The sequence below is a fragment of the Cyrtonyx montezumae genome, unplaced genomic scaffold, assembly GCF_038088225.1.
Source record: "Cyrtonyx montezumae isolate F1298 unplaced genomic scaffold, pur_monq_1.0 scaffold_4, whole genome shotgun sequence".
NCBI classification, from domain to species: domain Eukaryota; kingdom Metazoa; phylum Chordata; class Aves; order Galliformes; family Odontophoridae; genus Cyrtonyx; species Cyrtonyx montezumae.
In genome coordinates, this window is record NW_027072045.1 from 26259893 (window position 1) to 26281658 (window position 21766).

Sequence of the window (21766 nt, forward strand, 5' to 3'; positions counted from 1 at the left end):
TCAAGAAGCGTTTAGATGAGGTGCTAAGGGATTTGATTGAGTAGTTGGGTAGGGATAGTGATAGGAGAATGGTTGGACTAGATGATCTTGTAGGTCCTTTCCAACCTTATGAACCTATGAACATGGTAAGAAAACTACTGCGTAGTTGAAATATATGGTTCTTGGAATGTACTAATTACATTTCCACTGGCTGCAGCAATCTTAGGGGTACCCATTCTGACATTCTGCTGATAGAATTATCAGCATTTCAGGACAGAGTTTGAAAATAAATCCTTAGAGAGTACAACTACACCCAAGGCTTTTTATTCTGATCTTTGCCGATGGCCGCTATGATATTAATGAGAGTGCTGTTCATGAAAATGTTTGTCAGGACCATTATGCCCTGAGAACTTAAGGGATGATCTAGAAAGAGCTTTTCTTCCATGCTCTATGCCTCCCTTTAACACATTGTCCGTGAAGGACCTATGGAGACAATGTCACAGAACAGTGTGGTTCTGTGATATCTTTGGCCTGTAGGTCCACGTTAACATTAAAGACATAATTTTGTTAGTGCATTAGGCAAAATTTGCGTCTAGTGCAGAGACAGCAATAATGACATGACTATTAAGTGAGGCCAAGTGAGTCTGCAGTACACAGTGGCTTTCTCTACATATCTACCTATCACATGGTTGGTGGTCAGAATTCAGGTGTGGAATGTTTTTATGGAAAAAAATGTGGTGTATCCTGAGCACAGTTTTTTTTTCCCGTCATCTCTTTCTACTGCAGGTGAATGAAACACAGTTTTTACTTAAATACAGTTTTAATTGGTTGTTATCATACTGATTTCTACTTGACTAGTAGCAACGAAGGCATCTAAAAGGTACACTACTGGCAATTTTAATTCACAAGTGGTCTGATTAAGAACTTCTTATCAAGAAAAAGCTCCTGTCAGGTTTCAGAGGAAACTGATCCTGAGCATCAGCTCATCAGCATGTAGCCAGAAATGATGAAATTTGTCAAACATCCATATCCTGTATTGGAGAAATGATAACTTAAATCTGGAGGGAAATGTTTTAAGTAGGAGCGCTGTTAGAGTTGCATCAACGTGAGGTCTGTGGGTATTTTAAAAGCATCAGCATTAAGCTGACAGAAAACATTACAGAAAGTGATTTGAGGGGGTGGGATATAAGTAGTAGTGAAGGAAAGAGTTTAATTGAAATACAGTAGACTCCTGAGGCAGCAAGTATTACGTTCATTGGGACTGGGATGCAGCAGTAGGGTTTTTAGTGTGGTGGTTAGTCATAGTGACCAGTTAAATGCCAGTTCAAAGCAGAGAAGAAAGGCTATTGTGGAGGGCTGGATCTGCCTCTTCACTTTTTTAACTAGAAGAATAGCATGCAAACACTGAAGCCAGAACTGTGCTAAAACCCTCCTACTTTTCTCATTTCTGTGTTGTGCATTGGGGTGATTTCTTAGGGCTGAAACTGTAGGATGTTAAGGTAACTTGGGAGAGAAGCAAAATAGATTCTGTGTTTGGGGACTTTGTGAAGCTGCTTGGTTTTGAGTTTTCTCATCTTGAAATTTTAAATTCCACTCATTATAAAATTAGTTTAAGTTGTAACTTGTAATGCAGTCTGTTTTGGTGTATCTTGTGATTGATCTCATATAATCAGAAATGAGTGAAGACTCTTTCAAAAATTATTTTCACGTGCTGGAAAAAGTATCTCAAGAATGCAGGAAGCTGTTGCTCAGTTCTACTGAGGATAGCACATTGTGGAATCGTTTTTTGCTTTTAAGGACATCATTAATGTATGGCTTTGTAACTTACTTGATGTTACAAGGATTTTTTTTTTTTTCTGTATAGGATACCTGGAAATTATATCTTATTCCACCTTGCAGTAATCCACACAAACATCTAAGCTTTGTTAACAGCAGAGGTGGTTTCTATAAAGAGAGAAGGAGAACAGTACTTGACATGTGTAGCAGCATTCCTAATTAATTCTCAGCAGTTATTTTAGAATATTTTAATAATATCTAAGTTTATTTTTATATAAAATCTCAAGATACTTGGATATTACAAAAAAAATTACTTCAGGGGTTCTGTATCAGTAACTATAAAAGCAGGAAACTGCAATTGAAATAATATTTACTCATCTTTGGATTGACTTTTCCTACAGGTATAAAATGATATTTTTCTGTTTATGAGCTTGAGTTTGTTCAAAAGAGCACTACAGATAAGTGTTCAGAAGCCAAGAGCTGAATATACATAAAATGATTTTTTTTTTTAAGTCTTACAAAGTAACCTCCTTCTGTGCTTGCGTTATTTTCTGCTCTCAAAAAATTTTAATTGGTTTTGTACCTCTAGTCAGAAAGGAAATGAAGTTACATGTGAATATGATAGCATTTTCTGTGGAAAAAGTGTAGAATGACTTGACGTGCACAGAAAGCTACCCAGAGCAGGAGGGCCCAGCACTGAGCTCCTTAGGCCTTGCCAGGATGGAAGCACTGAGTGAGGCATGGGGTGGTTTTAGCCCTCCCTGTTAAGTGCCATAGCTCATGCCTCACTTACAGGTCTTTGCACTAGAAGATGCACACACTAAAACAAAATGCCCCTCTCCTCATTTTTAAGAGTAAAATAAAGCAAGTGGAGAAGGATTAGTGATTAAGAAATACTTTCTATATAGCTGTGTAAATATTCAATCTCACAGTAATTGTTCTAGAGTAAGAACGTGCGAACATGCAGGATTCTCCTCAGCTAGTTAAGAGAGAGAGAAAAAACTGGGGTAAGCTCCTTGCCAGAGCACTTGCTGCTGCATAAACCCTCTGACCTCTACAAATTGTCCTCAGAATTGGTGGTGGACTCCTCAGGCTGAAACTTTTGAAGGTAGTTGGGAGTAGATTTGTCCAGTGAGCTTTTAATGCACGTACAAAGCCCTTTAAGAGAGCAACATCTGAAGTAGCCATCCTGAAATCACACGGCCATTCACTTGGGTTCATTGTGCCCCCACAATGAAGCAATTAGCAGTTAGTGATTTCCCCTTTGGATCAAAAGAAGTTCATTTTTCCCTAAATCCTTTTAGGGATCTCATCCATTCTCATTTAGTTTTTAGTTTCATTACGTGCTTGATGGACATGAACTACTGAAAGGAAATTGGATATGATGGTGCCATAAAGAGTCTATAAATAACATGACAGTCTGCATTATGATTCCAGGAGTTGTGCTGCATTTACTTGTGCTGCTTACTGTGTGGAGCAGGAACAAGATGAATAGCTGCTGGGAGAGGAATTCAAGCATCCACTGGCCTACCTAGCTAGTTATCCATACAGCAGCACATAAAACATCTGTAGTTGTGTCTCCAGATGTCAACTCAAAACTAAAGACCCATCATGTAAAAATGCTTCATTCACTGTGTTTTCCTTACTGTACATTACTATCCCAAAGTACGGACAGGATGAGAGAGCTTCCAGCACCTTTCAAGGGAAGCTCAGGATGGCTGAACTTGGCACGTGCTTGGCCAATAGATTCAGTGCAGCTGGAATTTCACTGCATGTCTAGATTGGCAAGGTAATTTAGGTCTCCCATTCTTTGATTCCATTACTTTAGGGATTTTTTTGTTTCCAGATGGAAGAATTAACATAATTTTCAGTAATGATTTTCAGCCTTTTTCTGCCCACGTTCTCTAAAGATTTGTACTCAAAAACTGGAAGTCCTTAAAAATCCACATTTTGCTTGTCATTATATCATTCAATATTTGTTCCCAAAATACCTTACTTTACCATCTCAATATAATGAGATGCTCTCAACACTACGGTAGAACAGCCCTTGCTTCTAGCTGTACATTTTTAGAAGCTGAGTGTCACCAGTGTAAACTTCTCAGTCATGTCAAAACTGCAAGCAGTGATGAGTTTTGCCGTGTAGTACATTTCTGTGTGTGGCTTTCCAATGCAGTTTGTGACACGTGGTGTTGCAGACAGACTATTGCATCTCCCCCACTGCTGGGCTCATATGGTAACATAGTCCGTCACAGAAGTACTATTTCCCAATTTTTCCCTGCCTTGGAAAAAAAAAAAAAAAAGTAAACTAAACTGATAGTACTGCTGCTTCTTAACTCCAAAACATTTTTTTTTCCCTTCTCATTCTCACTTTCTTGTTTTTTTCTGTCTTCTCGGAGATGTTAAAATGACTTAGGTAACTTAATTTCACAAAATTCACGTCAGGATCAAACAGACCCTACTGCTGCCTGGGCATTACCATTATAGGAAAAAAAAAGAAAAGGGAAAAGGAAAAAAGAAGCACTGTGCCTTGTTCGGCCTTAGCATCTCCAATATACTCTGTTTTTTTTCTTCCAGCTCTTTGCTTGCTGGGATGGTTTGCAAATGCAAACACACATGAATAATCTATGCTTAACAACATGTTCATGTCTGAGAGTTGTTTTATTTATATCTAACAGTGAGCACTATGATTACTGCTGTGCTTTACTGATGATATGTTGGTGCTATGCTTCGTCTTGGGGATCGTTTTCCCATGGGTGATGGAAGTCTTTTTCATCCGATACTATTAATGTGCTTAAAAATAATAGGACACGGGACACTAAATCTTACTTTCTGTGCTTTTGTCAGCTGCGTGCAGCCAGGACAAAACCACTTGGAAGCAAAGCTGCTTCCTGGGTGACTGGCCCTGGCCTGCGGTGCGGCACACTCCATCCTCGTGGCTAAGGGAAAGCTGCCTCCTGGCTTTCATCTTCCACTCTTTTGGAAAGTATGTGAAAGAAAAAAACGCTGGGTGTTGTAGGGGGTGGCACACTGGCTGGTTGCTTTTGAAGCAGTTGGCATCGCTGGGTGCATGGGGCTGCTTTTGTAAGTGTAGGGAGGATAAGGTGCTGTGTGAAGTAGGAATGGGTACTGCTCTGTGCCACTGAGGCAAGAGTGCTTCTCTAGTGAAAAGGGATGGCATAGGAAAGTACTTTCAAGCTTTTCCATGGACGTTAATGGGAAATAATGCTCTTAAAAGTCTTCTAAAGTTGTTATAATTGAGTGTTACTTTACCTTCTGGCAACTTTGAAGTTGTTTCTCACGCTTAGCTGTAATGTAGCAGTGCTGCAGGTACGTAGTTCCCCTAATACTGTATGCCTTTGTCAGATTTGTTTTAATGTAAATGTTAAAAAGTCATAGACTCCTTTGGGTCGGAAGGGACCTTTAAGATCATCTAGTTCCAACCCCCTGCTATAGGCAGGGACACCTCACACTAGAGCAGGTTGCTCAAAGCTATGTTAAATGAGAAGATACTGTACAACAGTTTTAAAGTCAACAAAGGAAACTGCTGGAATTGCATTGTGTCACATGGTGTAATCCTGAACAGAAGGTGCATTTTGGGGTTTAATTTGAATGATAACTTTCCTTTTTTTGTGTTCTGCTTAAGCTTCACATGTATTCCTCTTGTTTTCTTCCACCTTAAAAGCTGATTGTGTATCAGCTGAATGTTGAAAAGCTTGTGTAAAAGATTCCCTGTTTCAGAGAGTGTAAGCTGTTACTTTTAAACAAATGGCATTGGATTGCTTATATTGGGTCTTACATTATACAATCACTGTATTACAGTGCTTTTAGTTGTAAATATGCAGAGGAAGGCTGCTTCTAGGAAATACAATTTTGCAGCTGTTAGGCTGCAAAAAGTGTTTTGTGTGTGTTTTTGGGAGAATTTTTTTTTATTATTATTATTTTAAGTAGGGAAAATAAGAGCTGCAAAATCTGGTCCTGTTTGTACATGTGGTTCTCTCACCTGGTCCTCTGCTCTCAGACCACGTGTGTCACTATTGCTCTTAATCACCCAGGGCAATATTCTTCCTTTCATTGCTGTTATCCTACCAGTTGGGTAATTTCTTTCCACAACTCCCCATTATTAGAAGTTAAGGGTATATATATGAGGACAAGAAGAATTGAACTGCAAGAGATTTCCAAAAATGCATTTTATCTATAGTTTTGGTGATAATTGCAATTATAAGTGATTGCAATAGTACAGGTTATGAGTCCTTAGCATTAAGTATGCTTTTATGGTGATAGGATTATGTTCTCAGACAGCACCTCAACACTATGAGATAAGAGAGTTTATTACAATAGCTATGGTATTAGCAGTGTTTTAGTGCTTTAGCAGTCCCATTCAAGGTTTACTTAATGGGACTGCTGTTGGTATAGTTAAGAAGTGATGCTGATTAATCTGATTTTATTCTCTGCTACATATTCTGTATTATTTTTCTTGCAGTATGAGAATGATTCTCTTATTGATCCTTTTTTGTTTTTAGGGAAGCATTCTGCTACCCATTATTTTTCTTTCTTTTGTGTAAAAGCCTACTCGGTAAGCATGGCAATTGGCTCTTTGTTGTACAATATTAGATTCTATTTCAAAAAGTACAATACAACTGCTGTATCTGCTGAATCCAGGACGTTAATAAAGGTGATTAATACAGTCTTTGGCAAGTACAATAAAACAATATATCATAAATTCATTTCTTCACACTCTCTAAAAATGGACTTTTCTGTAGTGTATTATCTTACACTAAAAAGTTAACAGGATTAATACCTAAGATTTTAATGAGAAGTATTTTAAAACAAAATAAGTATTTATTTGTAAGAAGAGATTTCGTTATTTCTACTTCTATGGCTATTACTCTGTCATCTAAGCTTTTACTATCCCCCTGGCAGAAATAGATTATTTATTTCTGTAGCTCAATTAAAAAATTGCTGAACGTTTTTATACAGTTCTTGTGATATCGTTTTGAATAACTTCATATCATACCTGGGAGGAAATTAATGAAACTACAATTAAGCAGTAGTTACAAGTTCATTGACAGTATACAATAGCTACCTTATTGATGATGATGGTTTACAGCTTCTAGCTTTATGAATTTACTGTCACTGCAGCTAGTATGAAGTGTTTTAATGTAAGTCATCCAGGAGATAAGTTACTGAGTACACTCAATGTGTATTTGAACATAGTATGCACCTCTGATGACTTTGTTTGTTTTTGTTAGGAGGTTGTTATCCATCACTGGAAAGCCTTTGGCAAAGAATTCAGTGTTTTACAGGGACATTGTTAAGAGTAAGTGTAAGGCTTGAACCGGCCTGGAGTAGTAATTGTAGTCTGCAAGGCGCATAGTATCGCTGAGTGCTTTTCCTTTGAGTGGCTTCTTTGTGCTAGTTTGTGATACTGTGATTCTTCTAGCTACTGTTACTTATTCCTTGTACTCGGTTAGAGCAAAGAAAACAATAGCACTACAGTTGCCAACATCTTTCACCTCAGAATTCCTTCTATGTTGTTTTATACTGAATGTCACTCACATAAAAGTTGCTTCCACCTACTACAGACACAGAAAAGCATCATGCCTCTGTTGGTGCGGCTCGAAAGGTTCCTCTTAGACAAAGATAGGAAGAGGTTTCTAAGAACAATATTTTTTGTTTTGGTTTTATATAACATTAGTTTGTTATCCTCAACTTCTTTTACGTGTTTCTGAAAGCACTAGATTTGTTCTAACTAGTGTTACTACCAAAATAGTACATAACATAGAATGCTTGGGATGTTTTTCTTACTAGAATTATTTGTATTTCAAAATAGAGCTTTTATCTGAAGGATTTTCTGACATTCTTTAAGGAATGTTTTTGTATTTCCTATTTCACTTCCATTAATTATTTGTAATGTTTTGGTTTCAGGTTCTGATAAATATCTTATTGTGTGCAAATGGTGATCTTGGTTTGTTCAATTGTTCTGGAAGAGAAGAAATTTGAATTATTTTACATTATTGTTGTGACACAGATTAGAAACAGATGATTCTCTATGTCAGAAATTCATAGGAACTAGCTTTTTTTTTTTTCTTTTTGAGAACCTTTGTTTCTAGTATGATGTTTTATGTAGTACGATCTATAAATAAATTAGTACCTATTAAATTCTCCTTCTTTCTTAAAGAAGATCTGATTAAAATTGTTATCCGACAGTTTTACAAATATGTGCAGCTTTAATGTTTAAAAACAAGATTTTCTGCGGTTACGTCCAGCACAACTGGACAGGAATCCATATATGGGTTTATGTCTGCATTCTTAGACTGGATGCACTATGGTCTCAAGAGTGTTTTGAATTGGCTTCAACAACTTAGTTAGCAGGGAGAACTCCTCTTGGGCTGGAGGGAAAAAAAGCAGAGGTTTATGGTATCCTGTTAGCTCTGTATAAGGAATTGCTCATTATGTAAATGAGAGGCAGACATGACTCAAGATGTGTTATAGTCCATCTGTCTGCCCTTCAAGAGTCAGACTTGGATTAAAATGTCGCTATTATGCAGTATTGCTGCTCATGATACCTTCTGCAAAGGAGCCTCAGACTGCTAGAGCAGTTCTTTTAACGTGAGTACTTTCTGCCAGTGTTAGGTTCTAACCTTCACTTCTAAATCAACATTGCTGATAATGACAAAGGAACTGAAAACATTATTATTCAGCCTTTTCCTTCCAGAGAGCTCTTGAAAACATGGCTGCCTTTGATAGTCTTAAAAACACCACTAACTCTTCTACTTTGTGATCACTAGCAAAAACAATTCCAGCTGCCCCAGCAGCTCTAGAAGAGGCTGGCAGGAGCACATGCTGTCTGAAAGCAGGTGTGTAATCTGGATTAGGTTTGTTCAATTATTCCTGTAAAAATCATCTTTTCTTAGTGATGAGTCTCAGCTAGGCGAATATTATAGAGTTCTGAGGCTTTTAGAAAGCATAAAACTGGATATGCTGTTTCAATAACTGTTTATAAAAGCAACCATCCATAATGAAGTACATACATATATCAGAACAATTTTAAGAAGGCATTCATCATAATTATGAATAGAAAGATCTCAGCAAAACCACCGCAGTACTTGATTTGCATTCTTACAGTTCAGCATCCTTAATGAAATTTTCCTTGGCTGAGCATTGGAAGAATGCAAATTCGTCTTGTGATTTTTAAGAAAATAGAATGTATCTTCTGCCTTAAGCTGTAGAAAAGACCTTTTATCATCCCTAGATTATTTTCTTAACATAGAGTCTCATAGTAGTGCTGTGGTTAAATGCTACAACTTTGCTGAAATACATAATGCAGGACCGAGTTGTTTGTAGGAATTAATCTGTTTCAATTTTTTTTTTTCCAGGTAAGTTTTGGCACACTTGCATGTTGTGCAGTTGGTTTTGTTGCTGGCCATGTTTAGTTTCTGTAGTTGTTACTAGAAATTTGTTTTAGGTACATCAGGGGAGCTGTATATGTACTTATTCTTGCAGGGAAAATTCAGGACACCTAGGTGCAGCTAAAGAAATGTTTTTTTTGTTTTTTTTTAAGTGTGATTTATATAAGGATTGGAAAGAGGAAATTTAATCTAATTCCAGACTACCATAGGAGCAAAACCAAAATCTCTTCTCATTTTGCACTAATAAAATACTGTAGAATGCCTTAGCAGAATTTGAATAGGTATTTCACAGACCCTCCATGCATTTTATGTAAGATCCACCAATATTTCTTTCAGGATGAAAGTGATAAAATATATGTTTTATATTCAGCAGCAGCTGAAGAGACTTAATGTGGGACCTAATTATTTCCTCCAGCTGTGACTAAGCAGACAGTTAGAAACAGCTGCTGTGAGAAACAGTGTGGGCAGCAGTTGTGTGATACAGGTGAGGGAAACTTCAAAAAGAGAAAACTAGCCATTCAGTAGTGGCAGAAACAGCGTAGGCAAACAGCAAAGGCAGGAAGAAGTGCTCCTCAAATACTGAATAAGAACGGGGATCTGTAATTAAAGGTTCATTTCTTCTCTGTCGTAAGGAATGAGGTGAGGTTGCTGCAGAGCTAATGGGCCAAGGATTCCTGTGGCTGGGGATTGCAGAGATATGCTGTGCTATGCATGTGGTCCCTCTGCTGTTTGGACTGTGATTTTAGTCGCTATATTTTTTTACTCCATCTTTCAGGCCTACCAGCTCTGGATAGAAAGGCAGGTTATCAGCTGACATCTACTCTAAGTGTAGCAGCTTTCTGAACAAGAATTCTGTTGTGCTTGAATCCTCATCCTTTCTGGATGATGGAAAGACTATGCAGAGCATATTGAGGAGAACATCATAAAGGTATGTGATTCTGAGAATGTCTGTCAGTGAAACTTGGTGAAATGTCTGTCAGTGAAACTTCAGTGAAACTTGGTCAAATGTTTGTGTTTGGAAAGCCGTAGAGGAGGAGGCTACATAGGCAGTTAATCTGATGAGCTGCACAGATCTCTGCATCTCGTAGGAAAGTTGGGGAGAAGGTACTAGTGACATTGGAGACCGTATAGTAGCCAGAGCGAATAGGAAGCTCATGGTGTTTGTTTGCTGTAGTCTCTGTTTTCCTATAAACTTTACAGCTTTGTAAAGCTTTGTTGTGTGTAGTCTTTATACCATTAGAAGTTCCCCTTTCTTGAAAATCAAAAAAGAAATTTTGTATTTATTCTAAACAGTATCTTACTGATTTCTGAGGCTTCAGCTTTGGTGTCACAGAGAGCAAGAATGATTGGAAGAGTCTCAGAGCATTAATTGGTGATATGCCTATTAAAGACTGCTACAAAAAAAAAGAAGGTTTTAAGTTTTAATTCCTAAACCTACAGAAAGCTGAAAATACTGAGCGTGCTTTCTGAAAGGGTAGATAGGCTGGATGCATCCTTTTGTTTGGCAGAATGTTAGCATTTCCTATAGCTCCAATAAAACGTATTAGAGAGGTGGTATCTAGGCTCTTCCGTAGCAAAGGTGTGGCTTAAAGTGTGTAAGGATTAACTATGCTAAAAGATGTATCTACATAATCTTAACAGTGTTCTGCCACTTGCTTTATGACCATATGAAGTGCTATTAAATGGCTTAGTTTAATGTCATACATACTGTCTTTATAATGTATGTATGTATGAATTTCATGTCATGTCCATATACATAATCACCTAATCATTTTTATGTGATAATAAATGACAGGATAAATGTTTTTTAGAAGAATGAGAAGTATGTATCCTGTAAAGGAGATGTTCCTCCTACACAAGATTATGGATTAGATAATACAAAATAAGTATTTTATTATTTCTGCTTATGAGGTTGTTAAACAGCCATGTCTGCAGTAGTTTTCCATGTTCAGTCCATGCGCTGCACCACCTCGTGTTCTTTCCCCTACGTACCAGCAAGAGTGAGAAGAGATACGTTAGAAGAAAGTACTTTGGACAAAAGGATACTAAAGATCTGATGTTTATATTTGTCACCATGCTATCATAGCCATGTTCTTTAAAGCTCTGATATGTAACTCAGCAAGTACAGACAAACTGTTCAGTCTTTGCAGAACCCTACTGCTTTCAAGAGTAGTCATCTGCGGCTTGACAGTCTGACCGTGAAACACATTTATGAACACAAATCTGGAAATACCACAACTGTATCCCTTCGCTTTAGTTCTAAGGGCTTGACTGTCAAAGCCAGAAAAATTGGAGTAAAGCAATCTAAAAAAAAAATCACATTGGCAGAGTTTTCTTGTATTTAATAAACTACTCTTCCGTTGCATTTATTGATACTACTCTGCTCTTCAGAGTAAACAAAACAGAGTGGCAGAGAAATGAACTAAGTTTTTTCTCAGTGAAGGGAGTGGCAGGGCTTTTAGTTACTTTATTGGATGCATCTCCTTTTGTGCTTTGCTTTCAATCGGGAGCATGCCTTTGAATCACATTTGATCACAACCACTTACTGTGCTTCGGTTAACATTATAAAATAATTTTAGAGATGTCCTTTTGTTGGGACAGTAGGACACACGTGAATGTTTAGACCATGGGGTGAGAATGGCCGATCATAAATATGAAATGTGGATGTGAAGTTCTATGTTGTGTTGTTTCATTTTATAAGTCTTCTGCTAGACAAGGTGTTTGTGAACAGAGGTGTGACTAGTGAATCCAGGATTGGCCTATGTGATGTTTTGACAGGCACTGTGTTCATTGGTGCGTTATTAGCTTCCTGAGAAAACAGTGAGTGTTTGACCATTTACATTTAAATGACCATTTACAAAATTGGGAGCAATACAGCTTAGGTTTAGTTTCAAATTGAAGCCATCAGAAGGAAGAAAATAATTGGAATTGATTTAAAATCACTGTTCATCTTCTTAACTTAGTGGACAGCTAGTAATGTGGCCCAAAAGATTATAAGCTGTTAACACCATTGTATGTTATTTTTAGCAATTGTTCTTATGAGTTGATAGCGTGTAACTTGAGTGTGAACTACGTAAACAACAACGGAACCTGTGGACAGGGCAGTGCAGTGCTTATTCCACCTCTTGTACCTGCCATGCACTCTCAGTTCAATTGAAACTTATATATATTACACATGACATGCACTTGGGCAACTTGGTAGGTAAAGTGCAGTGATTGCTGATAGTAATGCTTCAGCTTACCTACATGTGTGTATGCCTGAGAAGGCATGTATCTTCTTGGTTTTATTTTTTTATTATTGAACAGATATGTAAGTGTTCTTATTATTTAACTTGGGCTTGTATTATTTTATAAAATAAATAAGCTAATAAACCTACTCGTGCAGGCTTTTAGGAGCACAGCAAGCAGGCTTTTGTTCATGGCTGACAAAAATGCATAACTAGTGGTGGTGGCTTTTGAAAACTAGAGTTTTGTAGCTGAGCATTTGCCCTATCAAATAGTGTTATTGTGCTCATTGTACCTACTGTAATTTCCATGGAAATAAATAGGAGGCATCACTTTTGGAGTGGCTCACGTACATTAAGTATATCATATATTTCATATACAGTCCAAGTCAACAACTCTTCACTCAGTGTGGCCCAGAGAATCCAAAACATTTGACCCCCATGAGTTAAAGGGTCCTTGTCCAGAGTTGTTATTGTCAAGTACTGTCAACATGCTTGATTGGTTAAAAGGTAAACATCTTGGAGAAGATGACATCTTCAATACATGTATCTGCAGATCCAACCAGCTTACCATTGCCATAAATCTACTGTTCTGCTTATAGTTATATAGATAGGCTATATTCTTTCAGATACCTTATCTTTTGAAGCTCCATTATTTAGTTATTGATAGGATTTCTAAATAGAAAGTTTGGGCAACTATGCTTTGTGACAGGGGACAAGATAAGGTATGTGGTTTTGTGCATCAAATAAGTTTTGTGCAGAATTACAGCATATGATTTTTTAATTGTGACTACTTTAAAATTTAATATTAGTGATCTGAATCAATTAGAGAGAATGTAAAAAATCAAGGGCATAAAAAGACATGTCACGTATCATGTGTTTGCTCATTAGGTATGACAGTAACTCAGCAGGAGAAATTAATATTGATACGTATATTGAAACAGAAATACACTGGAGAAGAGCACAGGCTGAGTGCTGTTCTTTGCCAGCATTAATAATGGGAAGGTGAAGCATAAATGCCTACTGACTAAAGCTTCTCATATATAAGTATGTTTGACTTTTCATAAATAGGTTCCTCCATGTACCATTTGGTTTCCCTGAAGCAAGCAGTGGCAATAGTTCACGTAGCTGGGCTCACGTACTTCCCATACAATATAGTCCAAGAAAGGAAGACTCCAGAGTGGAGCTGTTTTTCCTAGCTATCATTTTACTACAACGTTTGTGGGATAATTTGAAGTTCATGCTACAGCCAATGCAGACTCTGTGGTGCAGGGACACTCAATATGTTTATTACACATTATACAGTTTCTTAATTTTTCTGGCTTTTTTTTTTTTTTTTTGTGTCATGTGAGTAGACCTGCATTGCTGTTTCTGTGCAGTCTGGTATTTCTGAGAAGATGTAGGATATGATGTTTTCCTTAGACAGCTGGAAGAAACTGTGGTTCTCATAGGGCACTTCAACCCTCTCATCATCTTCTGGAAGAGCATGACGCGAAATACAGCTGTTTTCTGGAGTGCATTCTTGATAACTTCCTAACACAAGCAGTTGAACAGCTTGCAAGGGGAGGAGCTTCGCTGGACCTGATTCTTACAAACAAGAACTGGTGTGAACCTTAGGAAAAGTCTTCATTGCAGTAAATATGGAATGGTGGTGGAGCTTAGAATCATCAGAGCAAGGCCAACAGCAGAATTACAACCCTGGATCTCAAGAGAGCAGAGTCTGCCCCATTTAGGGATCTGCTTGGAACAATCCCATGGGAGACGTTCCTGGAAAGAAGAGAGTTCTGGGAAAGCTGTGTATTTTTTTTTTTTTTTAAAGGATCACCTCCTCCAAGTTCAAGAATAATCCATGCTGACATGCAGGATGTTGAACAGAAGTGCAGAAAGGCTGCATGAACAAGAAGCTTCTGTGGAAGTTTAAACGTGAGTAGAGGAAGCATGTGAGGTTGGTCATATCACCCAAGAGAAATACAGAGACACTGTCTGAGCACGCAAGGATGAGGGTAAAAGTGCCAGACCTATGGATGAATCTGATAAAGGACAAGAGTTTCTATGAGTAGGTAGAAGCAAAAGGGAAGACTAAAGTGGAATTGAGGTCCCTGCTGAATAGGACAAAAAGTCTAATGATACATTACGTGGAAGTGACTGAGGTTGCCTGGGCCTTCCTGATCTCAGTTTCTAAAGAAAAGATTCACTTCCACAAATTCCTGGAAGATACTGGCTGGACGCGGTCCTGAGCAGTCATATCTAACTGAACCTCCTTTGAGCGAGGAAGTTGGTTTAGACATTCTCCAGAGGTCCTTTCCCACATCAGTGATCCTGTGATTTGGCTGTTTGTGAGATGTATGATGGATGGCACCACAAAGTGTAGGTACTTGCCTGATCAAACTTGCAGATTGGTCACAGGCAACCATGGAAGGAGGTAAAAAATATATTTACAGAAAGACCTGTATACATAGTTGGGTAAAATCTATCTGGTTTTAAATGTTAAAAATAAAGCCTCAAGTAAAATTCAATCATTAGTAGTTAAATAGTTAAGAACATTAAGTGTGTTATAAATCAGTGCTGTGATGCTCATCTTGTTTGGTTACTGACGATAAGAGCGTGTCACCTCCACTGGGATTCTCCAGGAGGATACTATATAGAGCACAATGTGTTGGTGTGGTTTCCTATCATTCTTGTTGGTTTTTTTAATTTGTTCTTCTTCTGAAACATGGATCGTATATAAGCAACTCCCACTACAGAAGTTCCCATAGCAACATCACTGAGGAATTATGAATAAACTGCACATCAGCAGATCCCTACTTTAGATGCAGCAGCTGACTATGCTTTTGCTGGCTTAGTTTATGGTAGCTGGGAAATTAGGACCGTCTGCTAGTTAAACCAACAGAAAAAGATCTTTTTGTATGCATGATATCTCCAGTGAAAGGACCTGTTGCTGTAGCTATGCTGCAGTTAGGAATTAATACTTAATCAGTGCTGGAAACATCTAGGATTTTAAGTGCTTTAAAGTGAAAGGATTATGGATTTCTTTTGCCTTGTATTTATAATGGTACCTTTAGTACTATGAGGGACCTGGCTTCTATGTTCTGAATTAATGCTGTTTACAACACATGCTGGTTACACTTGGTTACCTGCAAAATTTTTTTTAGTAATGAACAGAAGCAAGATTTTTCTTCCTCACCATGTGTCAGGTGAAGACTCACCACTCAAAAGGTGAGATCAGTGATCAGAGCCACTACTACTGAAACACTAGTTTTCTTGGATATGAGGATTTTCATAAAGACTTGAGTCTTTTTTTGACTTAACTTATGAAAGTATTTTGTAACCCCAAATTACTTGCCAGCAGGCTAATCTTCATCTTTGCTGTTCAAGTTCATCCCTGAGCATTAGAGAGAAATTTAAGATTTCCTCTAATATTAATTCTTGGTGAGTAGTGGGTTATCTCACTCAAAACAAATGAACAAGCAAACAAAGCAGTAGAAGCTGTACTCTTTTCCAGTCACTGGCAATCAGAGAGATACTTTGAATGGAGAAATGAAATCAGGTCTACATTTATCTGCTTTTTGAGCTTTTGAACATTATTGCTAGCATGTTTTATCTTCTGTTCTAGGCAAGAAAGTGTACAGCTGAAAATTTCTACAATTCATGTAATAACTCTTTGTTACTGGCATTCTCTTAGGAGCAGGTTTGAAGAGGTATGTGTAGTTTTCTGATATTTTGTAGTAGTGTCATAACCAGTCTAATTCAGCAAGTTCAGAGTTTTTCTGTAACTTGAAGTGCTGAAATAATAATGGGGTATATGCTTTATTATGATCAATGAGGTACAGGTCATTGAGCTGTCTCAAAATTAGTTTCACAGTATTAGCAGAGGATTGTCTAATGTGTGAACACTTCTGATTCTTGTAGGAGTGGGATATTGCCTCTTTGCAGTAGTTGACTTGTAAATTGAGACTTCTCTGATAATGCAGTTGTAAGCCTCTGATATATATCTGACATATATATATATGCATGAGCGATATTTCTGGCTTGATGTTAAATTAATGGAATATTTCTCAAATTCATTCAAATTTCTTTGTATGAAATGATCCTGTAAGCTACAAAAAGTTAGCAGAGTTCATGAGAGTATTGTTTTAGGACAGACATTCCATGCAGTTGCAGAGGGAGAAAATTGTGCATTGCCACCCTTTTCTTTCTGTTAATCTTTTTATGAACAGCTCTAATGATCTAATTTGTGTATCCTAACAAACAAGAGAAATGAGTGCTTTGCAAAACAGACTCTGATAGCTTTATAAGAGTGACTGGAGGGAAATGAAGGGAAATCTTGTTGCTTATAGTGACATAGTTCACTGGCTTGAGGGCCACCGTCTGTCTTGCATCATCCATATCTAGAGAAAATTTGTTCTTGGAAGAAGCCAGAGGCCTGTGGTATTTCTACTGGCAAACAGAAAATCTGTTGCTCAACCATGGATGTCTGGTCTGGGAAAAGATGATGTAAATTTTTATATTCTGCCATGCAGCATCTCAACACGTAACAGAAATTTCTGTGAAAACCATCAGAGTTGAGTATTATCACTGTCAAAAGGGGAACTGTAATAAGGAAATAAAAAGTTTCCCTGTGTGTTTATGTGCATTCACACATACACACATATTCTCATTATCTCACTCTACTAATGTAGTGTAGATACCCTTAAGATTACAAAGACTATTTGTTTATTCTGTTTTTTTGCCAGGTGTAGGCTGGAAAGCAAAATGAATAATACCAAATGGTATTGTCAGTCAAGATATTTGATAGATGGTGTAATTTACAAAGATTATCAGGATGGCAAAGAGACAATCAATAGTAAAGGAAAAATGCTCATCCATCTCCAAAGATTGAGGCTTATAGGGAGAAACTTCACAAAGGAGGGATCTCCAACAAGAGATCCTTCCCCAGTGGTGGTCAGCCCTTAAATGGAGTCTAGGAGAGGTGGAATCAGGCTCCATCTCTTCTGGTCACACAGGTGAATTGTCTTCACCTGTGCTCCCACAGCTGGCTCAGTGCTTGCCTCACGTGGTTCAGATGTGATTCAATAGTTCCCATACACTAGGGTAGTCAGGCCTCTTACTCTGATGGAAGAGTTATTTCAAAGCAAGTAGTATGTGCTCTGCCTAGATCATAGAACCATGGAATGTTTTTTTGGTTTGGAAGGACCTTTAACATCATCTAGTTCTGACCCCCTTGCTATAGGCAGGGACACCTTGCACTAGACCAGGTTGCTCAGAAGTCACATCCAGGGAGGTGACACAGCTTCTCTGGGCAACCTTTTCCAGTCTCACCAGCCTCACAGTGAAGAATTTCATCTTAATATCTAGTCGAAATGTACCTTCTTCCAGTTTAAAATCATTTTTCCTCGTCCTGTTGCTATGTGCTCTTATAAAAAGTCCCTCCCCAGCTTTTCTGTAGGCCCATTCAGGTAATGGAAGGCCATTATTAGACCCCCCAGAGCCTGCTCTTCTCCAAGCTGAAGAGCCCCAACTCTCTCAGACTGTCTTCCAAGGGGAGGATGCTGCAGCCCACCAGATGCTAGTGATTGCTTCTTTGCTAAAGTTTAACTTCTCCAGGTAAGCCTGGAATTTCTGTGAAGTCAAGGCAAACACTATTGTTAGTAATGAAAACTACATACCGTTTTTACTTTTCTTAATGAATGATATAAATATGGCTTTCTCCTTCTGTACAGGAGGATGAGGTATAAATCATTTTGGTTAGCGCTCTTAAAATGAACACAGAAGTTTGCAACATTTTATGGAGGTAGTAAAAATTAAGGAGGCATTGCATGAGGTGCCTATCAATCCATCAGCTTCTGACTGTGATGTGATTGTATGCCTTTGACAGAAGCCTTTGCTACTGGCTTTGTGCTAAAAGAAAGACAATGATTTGGAACTCCTCAGCATTTATGAATGTCATATTAGTTATCCATTCCATGTTAGAAATTAAACTGGGAAAGTGTGGACTTTGAAAAATAAAACATACAAAATCTTTCGTACTTGAGAGAGAAATTGTTTTACTTACACTGAGGTTTTCAAATGTTAGAAGCTAGTTACATACAAATTGAGCACTGTATTCTTTGTTTCCAATATATTTTTATGATTTGATAGAATTCTCTTTATAGGCATACTCTATAAATTTACTATACAGCTGAACCATATACTGCATTAGTAGTTAAATTATCATAGATATATAATTTTAGAATAAAAAATAAATCAGGAAGTAAATATGTTCATACAGTTTCTGTAGTAGAGAGAGTACATTACCAAAAGTTTTTCTTAAATCTAAAAAAGTGCTGATGATTGGGTATGTTGACTTGTGGTAATCACTGCTATTCATTCTGAAGGCAATTGTAGCGACTGGGAGGAAAATGTATATCAGCTTCCTCCTACAGTGTAACTGCTACCTTGTGTATGTAATACTAATGCAGAAAAATAGTAAGATGGTTAAAGAATAGATGATCAATAGCTAAATGAACAGGAGACATTGGATGAGATCAGATAATAATGTTGCTGGAACTGTAGTAATGGCATTAAAAAATTTTATATTTCAGCTGTTTTAGGTGTTTTCAGGTGTTTTAAGTTATTTCCCGAGGACCTCATTCATTCTTTTTTCTTTTTATGTTTTTTTCTAACCAAGGATGAGTTTTAAAATAATGTCACTTCCACTTTTCATAGTGGAGCAGCTCATGCATATATCTACAGGTAATTTACCTTTGTGCCCTGAAGTTCTAGCTCTGCATTTTTGATTCTTATGGACTTCAGATGGGCAGAAATCTGGTTGGTTCTGCCTGGCTGGGTTTAATTTGTTTTCCTCAATTTTGTTCTGGTAAATATAGAAAAGAAAATAGGGTTAATTATGACAGACGAAACGTGAAATGTAGAAAACAGATCGAATTCAAAACATATTTTTAACAGGAAAATTAGTAGTGAACTGGGTGGCCATTAAGTCCTTCTAGGCACATGGAATCAGTACCATTACAAGTATATAGTATAGCTTGGCATAGGTGACACCCCTCCAGCTAGGAAATATTTCTTGCACAAGTATTCTCGACAGCATGGAAAATGGTACTGGAATACTGACGGAAGGACTACTAGATTGTACCAGAATTTCTTCCACATTTCCTGCTTCTCTGCGGAGATCTGATAGCAGCCTTTTGGTATCTAAAGAGAGATTATAAGAATCATAGAATAGAATCACAGAATTATCAAGGTTGGAGAAGACCTCTAAGATCATCTGTCCATGTACCACCAGATGTTGCCCAAAAAAGCGGGGAGTTTTAGATTGAGTTCAAGGGAAAAACTTTTACAGTTAAGCATAGTGAAGCACTGGAACAGGTTTCTCAGAGAGGTGGTGGATGCCCCATTCTTGGATACATTTGGTGTCAGGCTGGAGAAGGCTCTGAGCAAGCTGATCTAGATCCCAACATCTTCATCTGTTGAAGGGAAGTTGGACTAGATGGTCTTCAAAGATCCCTTACAACTCAAGTGAATTGGATTCTAATTTTAAAAGCACTTGACCTCAGCTCATTGCTGATCCTGTTTCAAGTTTGTGGGAACAGGACCAGGGGAATAAGATGAAAGGGATTTGGGATACTTGGTTGACAGCAAGTTGAACATGAATCAACAGCTCAGACAACCAGGAGGGCCAACTATCCTGGAGTGCATGAAGCATGGCATTGTTAGCCAGCTGAGAAGTGATTATCCTGATTTACACTACGTAGTGGATTACAAACTTTGTTTAGTAAACAATTTGGTTGATAGCTAGCTCTTCAGTCTACTTCATGGAATTTTATATTTAATAGGGATATAAACAGCTGCTTTTTTAATAATTGGAGAAAAAGTAGGTGCAAAGTTCTAGAAGACTTATTTGAGTCTTCTGTAATCACTGAATAAACTGTATTTGTTGCACTGAAAGAGAGGAGAAAGTGCTGTGGCATCCATTATTTAATACTTAAGAGGGGAAGACAATGAAGAGTAAGAATAGTTGGCTTCTAAAAGCTTACTACAGACTGCAAGTTTTATTGGTGAAATATTGAGTAAGTTTTCTCTTTGAATGGTAAATGGTTCTTGCCTAGTCGTTCATGTTTTTATGTAGTCTTGTACTGGAAAATCTTTGTAAGTGATGTAGAGTATGGCTCTCACTGTGACTTTTGTTTTTGTTTTTAATCAGGCTTGTGTATCATGGCTTTCTTTTCCTTGCTGCTTTAACTGACCAACAACTACAATGTAAAGTGGTGATAAAACAAGATGGTCTTTTTGATGCTGTGATCTTTGTCACCCATTCTGCCTGATTCACATACCTGTGAGAAAAAATTCGTTGTAGACAGTATTTAATAAATGTTCCCCCTATCTTTTCCATGCTACAGCGTGAATTTTTCTCATGCATATATGCTTTTGCTCACTGTCATAAACATGCATGTGCTCTCTTTCTGTTTAGTGTTTGTCTCTCACAAATGTATATAAAATCAAGAAAGATTTCAGATATTTATATTACAGATTCATCTTCTGTGCCTGAACATTTCTATTTCTGCTAAGGCCCAGTTTCACAAACAAAGTTTTCTAGTGTCTTTGGTGGAAATGGTCTTGTATAAGGATTACTTTCCTGTCTCTGTCACTTTGAATAAATTTGACTTCTAAATATACAATATTGCCATTTATTCTTAGTATGTAAGGTAGTGTGCATTGTGAAGGACAGATTACAGCTTTAAATTACTTAATATTTATCGAATTTCTTGTTAATCACTTCAACTAGTTCTGATGGATCATAGCACATTTACTTTTCTTTTTTTATTTATTTTTTAAGCTTATCTCTTTCGTATGAGTTCAAAATATATTATTTTGCTTTCTGCCCTGTAATTGTAGAGTTCTCATCTCTGTGGTAATACTTGCAGGGATTTTTTAATAACTGGCATTGTCTTTTAAGGAAAATAGAGATGTAATAAGTTCTGAAATGTTTTCATCACACAATAGGAAATATGTAAAATGAAAAAAAGTGTTTTGTTAGGGCTCTTTGCACAACTGTTGAAAATGTGAACCAAAAAAAGAGAGGACCTGCTATGATCAGAGTAAATGTAAACTCAATGCAAAGGGTACAGTCTAGGTGCCGATTTATAGAATTTGTAGTCAGTCATTGAGTGAGTTTGAAGTAATGAAATGAATTAGAGGGCATAAAAGTCTAAAAATAAAGACTAGAAATGGAGTGAGGATTTTTCATTGTCTACTGTCAGACCTTTCTGTATAAAAGCTTAAGAAACTTATATACATATCAGTTTATCATAGTCTCATTAAAGACCCCATGAATCTAAAAGCTCCAAAGTAGTGCCACCTGAGCTGCATGTGGAGTACCTG